Source organism: Trichechus manatus, unplaced genomic scaffold (assembly GCF_000243295.1).
Source record: "Trichechus manatus latirostris isolate Lorelei unplaced genomic scaffold, TriManLat1.0 scaffold00058, whole genome shotgun sequence".
NCBI classification, from domain to species: Eukaryota; Metazoa; Chordata; class Mammalia; order Sirenia; family Trichechidae; genus Trichechus; species Trichechus manatus.
Window position 1 is genome coordinate 2,891,278 of NW_004443994.1, and position 18,740 is coordinate 2,910,017.

Consider the following 18,740-nt stretch of genomic DNA (forward strand, 5'->3'; position numbering starts at 1 on the left):
TAAAAAATTATATAAGTATTACAGAACTAGTCTACTGATAAAAATAATGGCATGATGGTGATTTATCAACATTCAATGACTCTCATGACCAAAATTTGTCATCTAATTTTTTGTTGATAACTTTTCTTTTTGATACTCATTTAAGAATTACTCAAAATTTACTGGACATAAAATGGAAAACAGAATAGCCTTTGGAGAAATTTATATGCTGGCTATAAGTAAGAAAGTCAATATTTATCTATTCCTTAATTCTTAATTGAACAAAGATTTATTTTTTTTGCTACTATTCTGTGTATAAAAAACCAAAACCAAACCCATTGCTGTCTAGTTGATTCTGACTCATACAGACCCTATGGGACAGAGTAGAACTGCCCCATAGGGTTTCCAAGGAGCAACTGGTGGATTTGAATTGCCAACCCTTTGGTTGGCAGCCAAGCTCTTAACCACTGTGCCACCAGGGCTCCATTCTGTGTGTACTGGTTGCTAAATCTTTGTTTTCAACTACAATGAACTAATTGATTGTGAAATAAAATAAACTTACAAAAATAGCTATGTTTTCATGCAATATACTTAGTGATATAGATTATTTAATAGAATCTCTCACATAATTCTGCCTCATCAAGATTTTCCTGCCTTTCTATTCTTGACCCATAGTTGCTGAACCCCTCATGTAAGATCCAAGACCCTTTAAGTCTGTCCTACAGGGTAGCATATTGGTTCTTAGCATTTGTTGTGCAACAGAATCCCATATGCAACATGCCAGCTCAGGCTGGCTTTCTTGAATCTGACTCTTAGTCCATTTTTTTTTCAATTACTTGTTTTTTCACATCTTGACTGCTTATGCAATGTGTTTCTGGATGGATTTTTCATTGCATCCAATATTTGGTAATCTACGTCTTGCTTTAACCTTATATAATTTTCTTATTTGATATTGTTTCTATGTTCAGGCAAGACATAATGCTTTGCATCCAGAAGGCTGGACTTGAAGCATTCTCTCATGAATCATGGCTCCTTTCTTCTCTAAGCTTGTTTTTTGAAGAGTATTTGTACATAATTGTAAGTGTGGCTTTTTTAATAGGTCTTATTAAAATCATGATAAATATATTGTAGAAGAAATGTATAAGGAATTCCCTTAGTGATTCCTTATCTTTCTGTTTTTAACTTCTGAGTCAACCTCTGTAACCTGAATTGACCCTGATATAAGACATGTTAGCTCTTTGAGATTTGAACACGTTTATTCTTAAGTATTCTGATTTTCACTCTTATCCTACAGTAATAAATGATTTGCTGAGAATTCTACTTCTGTTCCAGATGGAATAACAGGCACTGGATACATCCCCCCACAGGAAACAACCAAAAAATAGACAAATATATTAAACAATGATTTTCAAGACCCTGGACATCAAGTAAGATACTGGATACAATAAGATAAGTCAGATTACCGACTCAAGAGATTTTTTTAGGCCTGGTGTACGGAGGGTGGGCTGGGGTGCAGCCCAGAGGACTTCCTGAGTTGACAACATGGGGTTGAAAGTCCAAGGAGATAAAGGCAGTTAGAAGTCACAGGACGCAGTATAAGAAAGGAGAAAAGCCCACAAGAGAGAACTCTAGAGAACTTCATATATTTTTAAAAGTAATTTTATTCAGAATGTGACCCTAATACCTCGTGACATATTTTCTCCTTTTCAAAATGGGTGATTGAGAGCCTCACATAATTAACACCATAATGATACTCTAAGTAACCTGTAAGTTTTTTTTGCTTGATATTTTGTACACTCTCACTTTCAGTGTCCTTTTTTATTATGCCAGCTGCGCTTGTCTCTTCCCAAAGGGGTGTAGGGCCTTCTTGGCTCTTACGGCCTTGGTCTCCCTCCTTTTCTTTGTTCTCTTGGGGGATGGCCTTCAGCCTGCAAGGTGGCAGCTAGCAAGGCCGCTTGGCACTTTTGGTCTGAGACTTTCTTTCTTTCTTGCTCCTTACCTCAGTCAGAGTAAACTTGGCAGGGCAGTTCCACTAGCCAAGAGATTTTTATATAAAGATTAGAGTCTAGATGTCCGGCATGCATATCTTTAGTTTAATAAAGAATTTCTTGTAATTGTCTTGTGACGTATACTCATCCGACCATCAGTGGGCTACATGTCTGAAGACATTACATAACCCTTGCAAAAATTATATATAAGCTCTGATATATGTAGAAATCACCTTTTGGGACTCCAAGAAGACAGCCAATGTTGCTGTTGGACTCCCTGTTGGTGTCACCTCCTAATAAACTTTCTCTGTCTTTCTGACTTGGAGTACGTTTCGTTGGCTTGACTGCTCCAGGACAAGGACCCTAATCGGGCAACAAGAATATATGAAGAACTCTCAAAAATTTATAACAAACAACCCCATTAAAAACACACAAAAAAATAGACACTTCTCCAGAGAAGATATATGAATGGCAATAAGCACATAAAAAGATACTTAACATCCTTAGTCATGAGCGAAATGCAAATACACTTTTAGGTGTTCTGTTTTATTCTGTTTTCTTTGGGAGGAGGAGGAGGAGCTGACACAGGAGGGAGCATCAGACAAGTAGGTGATGCATGAAGCTAGTGACTGCCAAGAAATTCAGGGGCGGAGTTTCCAGAAGGCCAGACAACTGTTTCAGAAGGGCAGGAAGAAGTCAGAGTAAGCAAAGATGTTACACTTAGTGATGCACAAAATAGATTCTTTAAAGGAGAAGCCTTTCAATAATGTAGTGGGGCAGAATTCTACTTGTAAGAGCTAAAGCAATGAGCAGGCAAAAAGATGAGATTATTTCTAAAGAAAGAAATCAACTTTCAAACAACATACAAGCATATGATTTAAAAAGTATGCTGTTTCCATGAATTGTATTTGTCTCTTACTGTTGTTTCTGTTTTTGCTTTGTCTTTGACAAAGTCAGTGGGCTATTTACCCCACATCTGATTTCCTGTTCTTTTTTTCTCTTGCAAATAATGTATTTGTGACCCTTTATATTTCTTAGATGGAATCAGAATAATAATGAGCAAGTTCCATCAGAGACAATGGTCATTTAATTGTGTCCCCATCAACACAGACACTGTCAAGGAAAAGAAAGACAATCCTGAAGCATTTCAAGCTCTCAATTTAGGTCCCACCTCTGCTGGTTTCTGAGTCACCAAAGAGCACAGCAGGGGGCCATCAGGGACAGGAGGTGCCTGAGGAGGCCAGGGTTTCATCTGAACTGCTGTCCCACCTCAGGTTCAGTGCAGCCTATCTTGGTGCTGGTCATTGTTAAGAAAAGTAATTTAGCCTTATAAATCCCTTCCCACCCTGCCCCAAGTTTATCACAGACTCTGTGTCCTAGAGCAAAGATCCTTTAGAGCTGGAAAGAAAGCAGCTGGGTGAGAACGGAGTAAGGGTTCTTACCTATTTTCCCCCCTCAGTTTAGGTAGAGTGATTCTGTGATATCTCTCTTCTTGTCTCTCACTTGATCTTTAGACTTTAGACCTCCAACGTCATGGGACTTTTTGGATTTCCTTCAGAGACCAGATGATTAGAAACAACAACCACTAGAACAGAATCAGGATGATATGAAACTGAAAGCACTGAGTGCAAGGCAGTGACTCAACAACCATAAAAGTTATTGCAGGGAGCTGTGTGTTATGGATTGAACTGTGTCTCCTGATATTATATATTGTTAATCCTAACCTCTATGCCTGTGGTTATAATTTCATTTGGGAATGGGTTGTCTTTGTAATGTTAATGAGACAGGATTAGTGTGACTTGAGTCAATCTCTTCTGAGATATAAAAGAGATTATACAAGCTAGGGAGAAGCAGTGATGGGGGAAGATTGATACTAAGCCGTATGGAGATCTCCAAGGAATCAGGAAAGAAGCTGAAGAGATGAGGACGTTCCCCTAGAGCTAACAGAGAGAAAGCCTTCCCTTAGAGCTGGTGTCCTGAATTCGGACAACAAGCCTCCTAAACTGTGAGAAAATAAATTTCTGTTTGTTAAAGCTATCCAGTTGTGGTATTTCTGTTATACAGCATTAAATAACTATGCCACCATGTTAATGGGAGGGTACAGGGTTTACACAGGATTTCTCAAGTAGAATCCCTTTGCTGTGGGGGAAAAACATCCACTGGATCCTTTAAATGTAATGAAATGTATACCAATATGGGGGCCAATTTGAGAAGTCGAGAATGAGGAAGCAACATAATAGTTTTTAGGTCTAATTTCCTGAAATAACCTACACAGTCACAGTGGACCTGGTTCCTCATTAATAGATAAAGTAAATAATATACACTACGAATCCCCAGCCCCTACCCCTTGCTCTGACACTCAATAGGGAATACACAACGGGGAGGGTAGCTGCCACGTATTGCAAACATGTTCCTGGCTCAATGCTGATCTCTTTACACGTATTACTTAACTTAAATATTATAACAAGTATCTTCCCATAATTTTATAAAAACAGAAGCATATAAATATTTAATCACTTGTCCAAAATCACAGTACTATAATTAATCTGAATCCAAGTAGTCTTCATCCTAAACTCTTGTTGAATCACTTCACCCTGCTACCTCTTTATGCTTGCTGAATGAAAGTGACTGGCTTTTTTACGCCTGAAAGCTTGGGTATTTCACAACTGAGATGAGTTTCATATTGCCCACAAACTTTATTTCTACATAGGAGATGTAAAAAAAAGTCTTCTATAAAGCTGATCATCAGGAATACATCTTGTAACACTTCATCATCCAGAAAAGTTTTAATTTACCATTGTCTCAAAGCTGCTTCCCTCTCTGTGAGAACACTTTCCTTGCAACTGAAAAATTAAAAAACAACCACATTCACCCATCTACCACTCACCCACACTCACAAACATGATTTTTAATATATAGCAACATTCAGTATTGGCAATGGAGTTGTCATACCCCCACTTAATTGGAGGCTAATTTATTGTGAAGCTAATACAGCTTAAGTTTCAGGTCTCCTCTACTGCACAGGCCCCTTTCAAGGTGTTGGAAGGGTTCCTAGCAGTGTGTTTCACATACTTATATGTTTTATTAAATTTGAAAAAGTAAGTTATTTGGGTTCTACTTCTGAAATGGCAGTGAGGAGTTTTGCAGAAATAATCATCAGCCAAGTAAGCATAAACCAGTTGCTGTCAAGTCAACTCAGACTCGTGGAGTCTGTGTGTCAGAGGAGAAGTGTGGTCCATAGTGTTTTCAATGGCTTTTTTTCTAAAAGTAGATCACCAGGCCTTTCTTCTGAGGCGCCTCCGGGTGGATTCAAACCTCCAACCTTTTGGTTAGCTGCCTAGTGTGCTAACCATTTGCGTTAGCTAAGGACTCCAAAAAGCATGATTGGTGAAAAAAGTAAAGTCCCTAGAAATTGCCCTAAGGGCATATATCTAACAAAGAAACTTATTCAAGAAAAATCTTCTTTACTCAGAACAGTGAGAGTCTGTGCCATTTGGCACAGGACCTGCTCCCTCCAATCCTCTCAGTTCATTGTGACAAAGTCTCATTACTGTTAAAAGGATTGAAATCATACAAAGTTTGTTCTTCAATCACAATGGAATGAAATTAGAAAGGAGTAACAGAAAAATACTTGAGAAATTCACATATATATGCATATATATGTATATCTATGTATATATATGTATATATATACACATCTTTAGTGAAAAAAATCATTAAAGGAATTAAAATGATTACATAAGAAAATATTTACTTACTGCAAAAAGATGAAGTAAAAGAAGAATATCAAAACCAAAACCTGTTGCCATGGAGTTGACATGAAAAATATAGGGGAAAAAAAAAGTAAAATAGGAAACATAAATCCAACTATGTCAGTAATAACATTAAATGTGAATGGATTAAAGAATCCAATCCAAGGACAGAGATTGACAGACTGGATAAAAAATATGATCCAACTGCAAGCTGTCTACAGAAGATATACTTTAGAATTAAGAAATGCAAAGAGATTGAAAGTAAAACAATGGGAAAGACACATAAACAGCAATCATAAGAAAGGCATACTAATATTAAACAAACTAAAATTTAAAACAAAAAATGTTACTAGAAATAAACCAAAACCAAACCAAACCCATGGCCAACGAATCAATTGTGTCTCATAGTTACCCTTTAGGACAGAGTAGAACTGCCCCCATAGGGTTTCCAAGGCTGTAATCTTTAGGGAAGCAGACTCCACATCTTTCTCCCACGGAGCAGCTGTTGGGTTCAAACCACCAACCAGCATTCGGTTACCAGTTGAGTGCTTAAACACTGTGTCACCTGGGCTCCTTAAAAATAAACAGGAATATTTTATAATGTTAGAAGGAGCAATCCATCAGGAAGACATAACAATTACAAACACAAATTTAGCCAGCGGCAGAGCCCCCAATATGCAAAGCAAAACTGACAGAATTGAATGTAGACAGACATTTCAACAATAATAGTTGGAGACTTCAATACCCCAGTTTCAATAGTGGACAGAACAATTAGATAGAAGATCAACTAGGAAACAGGAGACTTGAACAACACTATAAACCAATTATACTTGACAGACATGTATAGAACACCCCCCAAACAAAAGCAGAATACACATTCTTCTTAATCGCACAGGCAATGGTCTCCAGGATAAGCCATATGCTAAACCACAAAGCAAGTCTCATTAATGTTAAAGGGATTGAAATCATACAAAGTTTTGTTCTTCAATCACAACGGAATGAAATTAGAAATGAGTAACAGAAAAATACTTGATAAATTCACTTATACTTGGAAATTAAACAACATGCCTCTAAAAAAGACAATGGGTTGAAGAAGAAATCACAAGAGATATGGATGGAAACAAATGCCCAACATACTAAAGCTTAGAGGATGCAAGTAAAGTATTGCTTAGAGTGTAATTTATAGCTGTAAGTGTCTACATTAAATCAATAATAATTAAATCAAATCAATATCCTAATCTTCCACCTTAAGACATTAGTAAAAGAAGATCAAAATAAAGCTAAATCAAGCAGAAGTAAGAAAATAATAAAGACTACAGACGAAATGACTTACAGACTAAGTGACTGGTAATGAGTATGGGTTTCTTTTTGGGGTGATGAAACGTTCTGTAATCAATTGTGGTGGTGACTGCACAAGTCTATGAATATAGCAAAAATTATTGAATTGTGCATTTCAAGTGGGTTAATTGTATGGTTTGTGAATCGTATCTCAATGAAGCTGTTATTTGTAAAAGTGTCTTATTTTATCTCCAGTCATGTAGACTATCATTTTTTTCACTTCAGTTTCCTCTCACTCGCATTCTCCCTGTGTCATATGACATTGGATTGGCCACAGCACTTTTTGCTCCCTGCTAAGGACAGTCTTTTGTAATCAGTATTTCAAATACCAGCAGAATAACCCTTGGTGGATAGTTTTCAGCTGAGTTTCCAGGCTAAGACTGGGAAGAAGGACCTGGCAGTCTACTTCTGAAAAAATTGGCCAGTGAAAACCTTAAGAATAGCAGCAGAACATTGTCTGGTATAGTGTCGGAAGATGAGCCCCTCAGGTTGGAAGGCACTTAAACTGCAACTTGGGAAGAGCTGCCTCCTCAAAGTAGAGTTGACCTTAATGACATGGATGGAGTCAAAATCTTAGGACCTTCATTTGCTGATGTGGCAAAACTGAAAATGAGAAGAAACAGCTGCAAACATCCATTAATAATCGGAACATGGAATGTGTGAAGTATGAATCTAGGAAAGTTGGAAGTCGTCAAACATGACATGGAACATATAAAGATCTATACCCTAGGCATTTGTGAGCTGAAATGGACTGGTATTGGCCATTTTGAGTCAGAAAATCATATGATCTACTATGCCGGGAATGGCAATTTGAAGAGGAATGGGGTCATGTTCATCATCATAAAGCACATTTCAAGATCTATTCTGAAGTACGGTGCTGTCAGTGATAGGATAATATGCATACGGCTACAAGAAAGACCAGTTAATACAACTATTATTCAAATTTATGCACCAACCACTAATGACAGAGATGAGGAGACTGAAGATTTTTAGCAACTTCTGCAGTCTGAAATTGATCAAACATGCAATCCAGATGCATTGATAATTCCTGATAATTGGAATGCGAAAGTGGGAAACGAAGAAGAAGGGTTGGTAGTTGGAAAATATGAGCTTGGTGATAAAAACTATGCCAGAGATCATACGATAGAATTTTGCAAGACCAACAACAAATCGATGACTATACAAGTTGACGTCACCTGATGGAAAACACAAGAATCAAATCCACTACATCTGTGGAAAGAGATGATGGAAAAGTTCAATATCATCAGTCGGAACAAGGACAGGGGCCTACCACTGCGGGACTTGCTCATATGCAAGTTCAAGTTGAAGCTGAAGAAAATTTAAATAAGTCCACGAGAGCCAAAATACAACCTTGAGTATATCCCACCTGAATTTGGAGACCATCTCAAGAATAGATTGGACATACTGAACACTAATGATCGAAGACCAGACGAGTTGTGAGAAGACATCGAGGACATCATACATAAAGAAAGCAACAGGTAATTAAAAAGACAGGCGATAAATAAAAGACCAAAATGAATGTCAGAGGAGACTCTGAAACTCACTCTTGAACATCGAGTAGCTAAAGGGAACATAAGAAATGATGAAGTAAAAGAACTGAACAGAAGATTTCAAAGGGCAGCACGAGAAGACAAAGTCAAGTATGACAATGAAATGTGTGAAGTCCTGAAGGTTAAAAAATCAAAAGTGAAGAACACGCTCGGCATTTCTCAAGCTGAAAGAACTGAAGAAAAACTTCAAGCCTTGAGTTGCAGTTTTGAAGGATTCTATTGGAACAATAGCCATGGACAGTTGTATGATTATGTCATATGACAATGTTGATAATATGAAAAGTAAGGACAGAGGGCTGATGTACTCTTTAAACACATTCATAAAAAAGCAGAATGTGCTATGTGGAGCTCAGCTCATTTTTTTTTTCATCAGAGAAGAGACTAACTTCATAGTAGATGAAGTTGTCGAATACTAGTGTTTTTCAAGTTATTTTTTGTGTGTTGTTTTTTTTTGCATTTTATTAAACACCAACTCTATATTTACCCATTGTAAGAGTTACATATCAAGATTCAGCTGGACATGTCAGTTTAAGCAAGAAAAAGAGGAAAGAAAGAGATACCGGTCAATGTATTGAACAAATTGAACTCTAGGAGGCACAAACATGAAATGGCTGAACATTCCTTTTCTCATTGCCTTCATCGCTGCCACATCACCTTTCTCTTTTCCAACTCTTAGTCTCACCTTTGGCAGGTCCCAGAGCCTTCTGATCTTTTCAGAATACTTCAGTGAAGGCAAACTGAGTCGAGTTTCAAAATTCACAGCTTATCCTCCCTGAAGCTCAGACTTGACTATGGGAATGAAGGGTAGGGTGGTAGTAGCTCTGCCCTTTCACTTCTCTCCTAATTTCCCTTCATAGATTAAAGGAAGAAATTAGAAATCTTTCTTCTCAGCTTACTTCTGATACTTCTGACTATTTTTGCTCCTGGAAAAGCGTCTCTAGCACACTGTGAAGGCAAGGATCTCCCACATCCTCTCCAACACCACGTGTTATTCTGTCCAGTCTTGGTTGAACTGGTGGGGAAGATGATAGCTTGTCCTTTCAATGAGCAATTGTTTTTCTGCATATCTTTTTGAACATCTTTTTATACATTTACTGTCATATCTATTTCTTATAATTTGTATTAAAATCTTTTGCTCATTTGACTCATGGGGACAGAGTAATTTAAAAATCGATTGCCTAATTGTTAACACACCCAGACAGTCACAGACCTTGGGACAAGATTACTAGTAGAGTGTTAGAGAAGAACAGAGGTTCAGAATGATTGTTGTTGACTTTCTCTGACGTTAGAAAACCAAGTTACCTTTACTGTTGACATATTAATGACTTTTCTTTACATATCTTTATATATGCAGGCAGTCCCAGGTTTTTGAACAACACCCCTTCCTAAGTGTGTCTTTAAGTCAATTAGTAGGAAAGTCAGCACAAGTACATAAGGTTCTTATTCAGCCTTAGTGCAAAAAAAGGCTCGAAGCCTTTTCAATGATTTAAAAGCTGCATGTGCAGCCAGGGAAGCTGATTGTGATGAGGAATTTGTTACTAGTAGGGGTTGGTTCAGTTGTTTCAAAATGAGGGCAAATTTACATAATATTAAAGGGGAAGTATGAGATACCCTAACGTAGGAATTTCATAACCCTGGGATTTAGAATGACAGTGACAAAGAGTAGAGAAGATAGTAAGTCTATATTATTCTGAAGACTCTTTATCTCATTACGAAGTTGTCTGCTCTCTTCTTGGAATCCTTCTTTGAGGAGTTCAGCCTGTTCCTAAAGAGAGATGAATGGAGACTTAATAAAGTGTATTATTAAGTAAGATCTCTACCTTCTATCTATTTTCCACATTCGTTGATTTTTTAGTATTTCATTTCTCCTTGAAATTTTCTCCACCCTTAACTTTCATTTTACTTTCTCTTGGGCATCCTAGCTCTGTGATTACTTTTCCTAGGACTTCTTTAGCTAAAGAAGTATTTTCAGCTCATACCTCCTGAGATATTGTTGAACCTAAAATACAAGTCTTGATCTTTCCTCTTATTAATTGTGCACAGTCTTTACAGGCAATTTTGATCATATGTTTAGCTTCTAATCTTATTTATGAAATGTAGACTCTTTTATATATCCTCCCACACAACATATTATGACATATACACAAAGGACATAAAGCATTCTGAAATATCCTGTGTGGTCAAAGGGATTAGAGGGTTAAGGAGTCCTTCTGCTGATAGAGGTTCTCTTAGAGCTAAGGTCATAATTGGTGTGACATTAAAAAAAAAAATCACTGCAGACATTACTAAGAAGTGAAAATAGATCAGATAATTTACCTACTGTGTGACCCAGTGAAAGTTATTTCGTCTCTCTGAACCTCTGATTTTCTTTTCTCCTAAGGATCAGGGATACAGTAGTTATTGCTTTTTATAGGGCATTTAACAGGAAATACAGATAAAACCCTTTTACAATGCCTAGCAGGTAATAGCTACCATTTATTGAGGGATATACAGATAAAAGACTGTATGTGACATAAATGAAAATAAAAAACTTAATAACCAGACATAGGCTGGGGCCAGGTGAGCCAGACAACCAGGGATCAAAAAATGTAAGTGGATGAACAAGGTTCTTCTTCTGGGTTTTGTGTTCTCACTGCCACACTAAGTTTGTGATCAGGAAGACTGGAGAGACAACAGAACCTCAAGAGGATGCAATTAATTACCTGGAGTTTAAGAGCCATAGTCCTCTCTTGCTCTTCTAGCAACTGTGCGCTGTCCCTCTCCATCTTCTCAGTCAATTGTTTCACATGTTCCTGATGACTCTTTTCTTTCTGTTGCATCATCTGCTGATTCTTTATTTGCATTTCCTCCAACATTTTTGCTGAAGCCTGTGCAGATTCAGCTCTTACACGTTGCTCTAAGGAGAAGAAGGAAGAAGAGAAATTCAAGTAGGGTTGCAGTGTTACCTCCTTTTTCTTACATATATACATTATTTGTTATTGTTATTACTTCATAGATAAATTTCTCTGGGAAGACTTTTCCTTCTGGGCAACCATAATGTCAGTGACAGCATATAACACAGTCAGAGATGGCTTCTGAAGCTAAGACACGTCTTTGCTGTTCTTGTTCTAATTTAATGACCCCAGATTTACTCAGTCAAGTTGTTTTAAGCTTTTAAGGGATTCTGAAAGCTTTCCGGTCTCTTGACTTACTCCTCACCTTCAATCTTCTTTTCTTTTTCTGTGAAAGTCTGGTCTGCCTGTAGAATTGCATCCATCACAGACTCCTTGGACATCAAGTATTTCTGCAGAATCTCTTCAGCCTTAGGAGCCAGAAAACACAGAGCTAGCAGTAGGAAATGTCTGTAAGCATTTGTTCCTGTTTGGTCAGCCCACCATCTTTTCCTCTAGGTACTACTCCTCTTGGCTCTGAAGGGATTGGCCCAGGTCAAGCCTCCATGTCACATGTTGGCACATGCTCCAGGCTGGCCAATCAGATCACCTCTCTAATCAGAGTCATTTAGAGGAGGCTGATACAGATATTGGGAAAAAGAGAGTCTTGGTAATTTTTGGATTGAGGGCTCCAAATCTGAGTTGTTGATGCTGTGGTCTCATATGAGGTGAGCTTGCTAGAGAATGAAGCCATCATGGAGAAAGCAGATTTAGAAGAATGGAGATAGAGGGAGAAAGAATGAAAAGTAAGCAATGGATTAGGTGAGAAGCAATAGACAGAGAAAGAGAAGATGACATTGTTTTAGTCTTGGATCCTTCTCCTTAAAGCCAGTTTGAAACCTAAACCAACGTATTACGATTTTTGCTTAAGTGACCATCTTTGGGTCTGTGTCTCTTGCAACATAATAGTACCATCAGTACAAAGCTATAATAGAGGGAAGGAGTTCATGTGGCACAATGGTTAAGCACTCAACTTTTAACCGAAAGATTGGCTATTCAAACCCACCCAGCATCTCCCTGGTGGAAATGTCTGGTGATCTGCTTCCATAAAGATTATAATCAAGAAAACCCTATGGGGAAGTTCTACTCTGTTAGGTAGGATTGCAGTGAGTCAAAATCAACTCAATGGCACCTAAACACAACATAATAGACCGTTACAACAACAACCTGGAGATTAATTTGACAATTCAATTTATAACTCAAATATGGATTGATTGCACTCTTTTTGATCAGCACCTAGGGCATATCTGGTATAATAGGATCACTGTACCTGTTTATTGAAGGAAAGAGTGCATACCATCCAGACAATAAAGTACTTTTGCATATAATTACCATTGTTCATGTTGGTTTTTGAAAGAGGCAGCTCAGCTGCAGAAATGACAAATCCTGGTTACCTGTGTCCCCTTCCTGTGTTGCTGCAGGTACTTTTCCTTCAGCTCTTGTGTCTTCTGAAGGAAGAGATTATATCCCCCAGGTTTAGAATAAATCCCCTGCTTCACTTCCTCTTCTAGAGGACTGAAAATATCCTGAAGTAAAGTTGAGCAATGATCCGATGATGTTTGCACATTCTGTTTACAAAAGTCATCCAGCTTTTTTTCTAGCTGGGTCTTTAATGTAAAAATAGGGAGCAAAGAGAATAACAGGGAAAAGATGTTAGCAAGCCCTCAGAACTTCTGGAAAGGTTTCTCCATAATGTCTATGACCCCTGGAAACTTACAGGCACCCAATGGGACCATCTCCTCCTTCCTAACCGTGACTTTCTCCTGAAATCCCTTTCCACTAGAGATGATGTTCAGAGTGGAGACTGCTAGCTTTATGCTGCACTTTCACAGGTGAATTTCACCTTTTCAAATTAGACTAATGATTGCAAATGGACAAAATATGGTACAATGTAAGCCTGCTCAAAGTAACTAAGATTATAATTTTCTTTCATTTTGGCTATAATATGAAAATGGCCTGGTATGAGTTTGCATGCATTTTGATTAGAAGTTCTGGTTGTTATTAAATGTGTTCAACTAAATTAAGGGGAAGATTATTAGTTTGTTCCTGAAGCTTTGAGTCCATAATAATAAAGTCGGTTCTCTTATAATTACTAATAAGCGGTTGTTAGCATTTTAAAGTCTGGTAAGGATTGATGCTCTCAAAATCAATATCCATTGCATTTATTAGTAGTATTTTGCCTTCCAAGACCTTATTTTGTATAAAACAGATGGAGAAATTACCCGTAATTCTTTCTAGAAATTTTGGCCACATCCTTGAAAGAGCTCTTCATGAAGACCTCGATAGCCTCACTCTCACTGGCCAGGTGCACGTCCAGTAGCTCCTGGAGGGTTTCCGTGGGCAGCTGCACCTTCTGGTGCATTTGCTGGTCATAGTGGGCAATGGCCTTTTGCACTGCAGCCGAGTTCTCTATCTGGGCCAAGGCCAGGACTGCGTTCTCCATGCAGGACAGATCCCCATTGCTGATGACATTGACTTAGGTCTGCACGAGGCCCTCCAGACCTTCAATTAGAGAACAAATGATGATATTTACTGCAGGTGGTGTGAGGACACCTCTCTATTCCTGTAATTCTGAGCACGCCTGTTAATAGCTATTTGCCCCACAGTAACAATGACACCAGCATCACCTGGAAGCTTGCTAGGAATGTAGACTCTCAGGCCCTTCCCCAGACCTACTGAATCAGAAATGTCCTTTGACAACATCCCCAGGTGAAACGTATGCACACTGTCAATTGAACATCCCTGTTCTAGATGAAACAGGCTTGTGGGCTTGTGTTTATCTAGTGTTTATATCCATTTTACCCTCAAGTACCATTAGGACAGGAACTATTCCTTTCTCATTTATGTCTTTATCATGAGTCCTGGTCTGTGGTAAGCATTTGATCAATATCTGTGGATAAAAATGATGTTATCCCAATAAAATGATTTCTCCATTTCATTCAGCATTCCATTAAAAACTTTCTGTGATGATGAAAATGTTGTATTACTGTGCTGTCCAGATATGTTAGCCATTATCTACGTGTGACTATTGAGCCCTTGAAATGTGGCCTTGTGATCTGAATTTTTTATTTTATTTAAGTTACAGTTAAATATAAATAGCCAGGCTGCTCTAGTGGCTACTGTACTGGACAGCGCAGGTCCAGCTGACTAGGTCAGTATTAAGCAATAGTGTATCTTTGCTTTGGCATTCCCTATCTTTTCCTACCCAAGAGATTTGACTAACAAGATCTATTAGAAACGTTGGAAGCAAGTGGAATTTAACACAATAATAGCAATACACTTTACATTTCTCTAAGCTGACAGCAGGTAGGTGTTATTTCACCCTGTCTTATACTTAATAATGAGTAGAATGATAGGAAGAGCACTTACGAGGTCCATTAACCTTGATGCCTCCTGAGAGAGTCTTGATCTCGGAATGGCTGAAGATGTAGGAACAGAATTCTGCAACCTGTTGCACAAATTCAGGATCCAGCTCATCATCCTGCAGTGTCTCGAGCTTGGCAAGCTGCTTGCGGTGAGTGGGCGGGTCGAAAATAAAGCATTTCTTCTTTGTGAAGAACTTCCGGATACAGAGTCGGGGCAGGTTAAAATTTTTATCTTTTTCACTGGTATCTGGAGGAAGATAAAAGGGCTTTTCCTAATAGAGGGGTTGGGAACTTTTTTTTGCAATAGTACCAAAGAGTAAACATTTTTAGACTTTGCAGGCCAGATAGTGTCTTTCAAAATGTCTCAACTCTGTTATTGTAGCATGAAAACAGCCATAGACAATACATAAATAAGTGAGCACAACACTATTCCAATAAAATTTTATTTATAAACACAGCTGGCAGGCTGGATTTTGACTACATTCTGCCTGTGGGCTGTGGTTTGCCAATCCCTGAGCTAGTATACAGTTCATGCTCTATTGTAATCTGGTTCTTTCCAAAAAAAAGTCTCTTCTACTCCATTTTTTGTGGCTAAATACAGCTTCACAAACCCTAACTGGGGAGATTAAGTAAACCTAATCCTAGCACAGGGAATGGTGAAAGAAAAAGAAACTTTCTTTGAGAAGAGGGGACTTCTTGTTGTTAGTTGCCGAGTGGTATAATTTAAAATTATATCTATTAATTCAGATATTTAACAAACATTGATTTTTAGGAATAGCAAGCTGAGAAAATAGGCAACTTTAAATATAAACCAAAACCATTGCTGTGAGATGAATCTGACTCATAGTGACCCTAAGGGACAGAGTACAACTGCCCTGTAGGGTTTCCAAGGAGCAGCTGGTGGATTTGAACTGCAGACTTTTTGCTTAGCAGCCTGTCTCTTAAACACTGTGCCACCAGGGCTCCTAAATATAAACATCACTCAAAACTGACAATTTCTAGCGTTTTGTACTCCCAATTTTCTAGTTGTAAGTCCCTGTTACCTGGCTTTAGCTTCAGGGAATTCTCTAAGTACTGGTCTGCTGTGATGGAGTGTCCATTTGCTTCCAAGTCCAAGGACAAATCTCTCAGAGGCCACACAAAGTCTGGAAAGAAGCTCACAAAATCAGCTGAATCCTCAACCTCGTTTGCATCAGGTGAGGATTTTGCCCTGATTTGGTCTGTCAGCTCTGTCACATAGCTGAACAGCTAACTAAGGAAAAGTGGCAAGATAACACATGGCCCCTCATCCCGTATTAGTTCCACATGTTCCAGAACTTTGATCTTGGCTTTGTTCTTAACCCGTGTCAATTTAGCAGTAGTAGGTACATGGGCTCTTTCTCAGCGCTTGATACACAATCAGGCAGCAGGTTTCTTAATATAGGTGTCCCCTCTGGCTTTGGGGCTGTCCTTGACCACAAAAGGATACTGCAATTGGTCCATGGCCTGCTGCTTGATGATTCCTATGCTATTGTATATGAAGGTGCTGCTCAGGAGGATGGCCAGGGCAAAGATCCACGAGTCATTCTCATTGTCTCCCTGGAGGTCAGAACACATTTGTGCTAGGAGTATGTTCCATTCTTGTGGAAATTACCAAGTTAGCGGTGGTTAAGTGTGCTCTTTTAATTACAGCTTTTTTAGACTAATGACCTATAAAGGGAACCCAAATCCACATATAAATCATAGTCTGTTGGCCTTGGACTTTTGTCAGTTTGTCATTGGTATTTTTGGTTTCACTGATTCATAGTTGGTAAGCTCACCAAGCCCTCTTATGACTACTGGCAGATAATTGCAAAATAAATACTCAAGGTTGGTGGGCTTTCCAAAGCCTTAAATACAATTTAATTTTTTTCTCTCTTTCTCTTTTCAATAGCAAAATTGTCTTACATAAGAGTGACTCTACTTGATTTTATTTTATTGATCAGTTATTTTGTACCTGACACTTTACACTACTTATTAAATATTCAAAACACTACTGTGAAGCTGGTATAGGTCTATTATGTACATTTTGCAGATCAGAAAGCTGAGACTCAAAGAAGCCAAATAATCTGCTAAGGCAACTGAGTTAATAACAGAGTTCAAATTTGAACAGAAATTCTTAAGACTTCAGAACCCAAATCCTTAGGTAGGGTTTTCTGTAGGATAAGACTCATAGCATTAATTATATCTGTACTATCTTTGTGCAACTGGGTTAACTGGCTTATCTCACAACCTGTAGTTAATGATTAGAATACTATCTCATGATCATCATGTTCTGCTAGAATGTGGCTTATAAATACTTTTTTCACCTGATTGCTAAACTTGGCCTCATCACATGTAAATGGAAATAAAAAATTATATTATGGTTAAGTGGAAGCTCTTGTACAATAAAAAAGTAAACAGTGTAGAGGATATTCAGAAATGAGGGTCTTAATCCAAAACAGAATCTTCCTTCCTACCTTCTCTACATCTCCCAGTCCCTTGGTATCAAGCAGAACTAGAGTGTGGTTCGGCTTCTCGGGGTGAGGCACACACCACATCCAGATTCCCTTCGTATGAGACTGCACTGTGGAGCCCAGGGAGAAGCCTGCCGAGGGATATTAGGGCTAGAGATTTAATAGCAGTAAATTCTGGAAACTGAGCTAAGAGTTGAAGTAACCAAGGTTAGGAGAGATGACTGAAACCACAACCAGTATTGTTCTTAATTACAACCAGACAAATAGGGAAATTAGAACATCCAATATAGATTGAAACATTTTATTTTACCTGAAGAGCAGAGGAAGCTTGCTGTTACTATATGAGCATATTAGTAAATGTCTTACTATATGAATTAAATATCTTTATTTCTATAATACCTTCTCCAGGAAAGGAATATTTATATTTTAGAAAGAGGATAAGTAAAGCAATGTGAGAAGGGAGAGTAAGCTGACTCTTATCCTCCAGAACAGTGTGAAGACAAGTGTCCCAACTCTGGATGTAAAGTTAGCTTTCAATATTCTTCCCATCTCTATACTTTCTCTGCTTATATCACTATATTTGATGTTGAGTACTGTGAATGGGCAGGAGGGACTCAGCAGAGATTTACTGGTGCCGCTTACCCTTTTTCTTCCCAGCCAGCTTGTTCATCAGGTAGGATTTGCCTGTGCGGTAGAGACCCATGATAGCCACCACCACAACAGGCTACTTGATGGCAGATAGGATCTTCAGAGCTTCCTGATTAACCATCAGTTGCCCATTAATGTTCTCAGTGAGGCGCACTGGGCCTGGCATGTGGATCTCTGAGGCCATGTCTAGTCTGTTACCTTATCTGCAAGGGAAGAGGTGTGATGAATTGGAATTTCTGGTCTCTAATTAGATCAAGAACTTTCACTAGCATATATTGTTTTCAGAGTGTGGAGTCATAAAATTCCACAGCATGGGCAAAATTGTTTTTGCAGCAGTGAGATAGATACATTGTTTGTATGATTTTAGAAAATTACATACGTTTTACAGAAGTAGTCTATTGATAAAAATAATCGTATGATGGTGATTTAGGGATTCACAAATCTTTTTTCTTTTTTCTTCTACAAGTTTCTGTTTTTGTGCTCCACTTAGTTGTTGCCCTTTCATTCTACCTGGATATAAAATTATATCACTTTTTATATTTGGTTGTACTGTGGCAAATAAGTTTGAATAATTGGATATAAATAAAACTTATACAAGTAAAATTTATAAAATAAAATTTGCATTTGATTTTTGACATTAACACAAAAATTAGTGTTTGAAAATTAGTAAGTAAAAAAATTGATTTGGAATATGT

At 38.1% G+C, this 18,740-nt stretch overlaps 1 pseudogene; it reads right to left on the reverse strand.

The window, feature by feature from the left end:
- Positions 1–18,396, reverse strand: part of LOC101352370 (guanylate-binding protein 1-like) — a 37,484-nt pseudogene extending 19,088 nt beyond the window's left edge.
- Between the last annotated feature and the right edge of the window lie 344 nt (positions 18,397–18,740).